Genomic DNA, 3,433 nt, shown 5'->3' with positions numbered 1-3,433 from the left:
CGTCTCCTACCTTATCTCTAGGAGAGGCGTCTTGCCCTCCAAGTTTTGTACTCAATATATACTCGCCCTCGAGGCTCAATAATACATCCATCATATTTCATCAAATCCCTCTCTCCCTTCTAACACATGCATACAAACAACCAACCGGGCTGGCGGTCCACGTACGTACGTGTGCACGCAGCACCGTACATATGGTTGGTCCCTCTGATTTTCTTACTACATGGATGTTTTTTTTTCTCCATTTTCCCTTCAAGTTCAAGGTGCTTGCGTACCAGCGGGGCTAGAAGACGACGTTGCATGCAGCAGCAACAGCACACCGAGCGACATCACCATGCAGTACGACAACGCACGCATGGCAAATCATTGGAGCAACCATGTAGTAGGACAACACGGCGCCATGTGGCATCTTTCTCTTTGGATAACAACGTGAAGCTAGCCACGTAGCTGTCCGAGGGGAAGGAAGGGGGGAAACGGAAGGCGACCGGACGGGTAACATATGTCGACACACACTCATGCATGTACCGATGCCGATGTAGTTCATGCTTGGAGAGATAGCCGCCTGTCGGGGCGCAACAGTGCTGAATGACAGCAAGAGCAGGTCCACGGAGCTGGGATGAGAGCTGACGAGGAGCAGGACGAGCGGCGCACCCAGATCAAAGCAATTGGAAGGCAAGCGGTAGAGGAAGAGGGCGGAAGGAGAGGAAATGGGACGGCCATAGGTTACGCGGACATGTACGTAGCTACTGCAATTTTTAAGATCGGCACGAGAAACTACTCAAAGGGAAAAAATTGAAAAGAAAAAGAACGTTGGCCCATATGCAGGTCTCGAACCTGCGACCTTGGCCTTATTAGAACCACGCTCTAACCAGCTGAGCTAATAGGCCAATTTATTTTCATATTAAATAATATATAATTTTTTAACTAAAACGTAATTGCATAGTAAAAGCAATTACAAAAATTGAAATGATAAAAAAACGTTGGCCCATGCAGGTCTTGAACCTGCGACCTTGGGCTTATTAATTAAGACCACGCTCTAACCAGCTGAGCTAATAGGCTAGTTTACTTCCTTGAATAATGAATAGTTTATTAAATAAAATGTAGTTGCATAGTAAAAGCTTCTAAAAAATTGAAAAGGAAAAAAAGTTCGCCCTTGCAGGTCTCAAACCTGCGACCTTGGCCTTATTAGGACCAACCACAGCTCACCTAATAAGCCAGTTTTGTCTTAAAAAACTAATAGGCCAATTTACTTTCATAAATAATATACAATTTGTTTATATAAAATGTAATTGCGTACTAAAAGCACTTACAACTGGGCTGGGTAAATATGCTCCCTTAAGGGCTAATTTGGTTGCAGGGGATCCTCCCAGGATCCCTGCCTATTTCCTGGGTGGAGCAACCACGGGCTGAATCACTCCCGGGAAGGCCGCTGTTGCATTTGGACGCCCACCAGATTAGGGCACTCCCGCCCCTTCCACGGCCTTTCCCCGTCGAGGCGTGAGATTAGGGCACCCCCTGTTGGGTAACATAGCAATAATTTAAAATTTTCCTACGTGTCACCAAGATCAATCTAGATGCTAGCAACGAGAGAGAGGGAGTGCATCTTCATACCCTTGAAGATCGCTAAGCGGAAGCGTTACAAGAACGCGGTTGATGGATTCGTACTCGCGGCGATTCAAATCGCAGAAGATCCGATCTAGCGCCGAACGGACGGCGCCTCCGCGTTCAACACACGTACAGCCCGGGGACGTCTCCCGTGCCTTGATCCAGCAAGGAGAGAGGGAGAGGTTGGGGAAGACTCTGTCCAGCAGCAGCACAACGGCATGGTGGTGATGGAGGAGCGTGGCACTCCAGCAGGGCTTCGCCAAGCACTGCGAGAGACGAGGAGGGAGAGGAGTAGGGCTGCGCCAAGAGAGAGGGAGACTCATGTCTATGGCAGCCCCAAAACCCCCACTATATATAGGGGAAGGGGAGGGGCTGCGCCCCAATCTAGGGTTCACCCCCCCTAGGGGTGGCGGCCAGCCCTAGATGCATCTAAGGGGGCGGACAGAGGGGGAGAGAGGGGGGGAGCACCCTAGGTGGGCCTTAGGCCCATATGAGCCTAGGGTTTCCCCCCTTCCCCTTTCCCTGCGCCTTGGGCCTCTTGTGGGAGGCGCACCAGCCCACCTAGGGGCTGGTCCCTTCCCACACTTGGCCCACGCAGGCCTCCGAGGTTGGTGGCCCCTCCCGGTGGACCCCCGGAACCCTCCAGTGGTCCCGGTACATTACCGGTGACGCCTGAAACTCTTCCGGTGGCCAAAATGGGACTTCCCATATATAAATCTTTACCTCTGGACCATTCCGGAACTCCTCGTGACGTCCGGGATCTCATCCGGGACTCCGAACAACATTCGGTAACCACGTATATATATTCCCTATAACCCTAGCGTCATCGAACCTTAAGTGTGTAGACCCTACGGGTTCGGGAACCATGCAGACATGACCGAGACGTTCTCCGGCCAATAACCAATAGCGGGATCTGGATACCCATATTGACTCCCACATGTTCCACGATGATCTCATCGGATGAACCACGATGTCGAGGATTCAGTCAATCCCGTATACAATTCCCTTTGTCAATCGGTATGTTACTTGCCCGAGATTCGATCGTCGGTATCCAAATACCTCGTTCAATCTCGTTACCGGCAAGTCACTTTACTCGTTCCGTAATGCATGATCCCGTGACTAACTACTTATTCACATTGAGCTCATTATGATGATGCATTACCGAGTGGGCCCAGAGATACCTCTCCGTCATACGGAGTGACAAATCCCAGTCTCGATTCGTACCAACCCAACAGACACTTTCGGAGATACCTGTAGTGTACCTTTATAGCCACCCAGTTACGTTGTGACGTTTGGTACACCCAAAGAATTCCTACGGTATCCGGGAGTTGCACAATCTCATGGTCTAAGGAAATGATACTTGACATTAGAAAAGCTCTTAGCAAACGAACTACACGATCTTGTGCTATGCTTAGGATTGGGTCTTGTCCATCACATCATTCTCCTAATGATGTGATCCCGTTATCAATGACATCCAATGTCCATGGTCAGGAAACCATGATTATCTGTTGATCAACGAGCTAGTCAACTAGAGGCTTACTAGGGACATGTTGTGGTCTATGTATTCACACATGTATTACGGTTTCCAGTTAATACAATTATAGCATGAACAATAGACAATTATCATGAACAAGGAAATACAATAATAACCATTTTATTATTGCCTCTAGGGCATATTTCCAACAGTCTCCCACTTGCACTAGAGTCAATAATCTAGTTCACATCACTATGTGATTGTAAAGAATCCAACACCCATGGGGTTTGTTCATATCTCGCTTGTGAGAGAGGTTATTACTCAACGGGTTTGAACCTTTCAGATCTGTGTGTGCTT

General features: G+C 48.7%; 1 non-coding gene across 1 annotated transcript; it reads right to left on the bottom strand.

Annotated features, from left to right (window-relative positions):
* Window positions 1–808: 808 nt before the first annotated feature.
* On the bottom strand, window positions 809–884 carry TRNAI-AAU (transfer RNA isoleucine (anticodon AAU)). Its single transcript has one exon. It is a non-coding gene; the product is annotated as a tRNA-Ile (tRNA).
* Between the last annotated feature and the right edge of the window lie 2,549 nt (window positions 885–3,433).

Source organism: Triticum aestivum, chromosome 4D (genome assembly GCF_018294505.1).
Source record: "Triticum aestivum cultivar Chinese Spring chromosome 4D, IWGSC CS RefSeq v2.1, whole genome shotgun sequence".
NCBI classification, from domain to species: domain Eukaryota; kingdom Viridiplantae; phylum Streptophyta; class Magnoliopsida; order Poales; family Poaceae; genus Triticum; species Triticum aestivum.
This window is presented reverse-complemented; position numbering and strand designations above follow the sequence as displayed.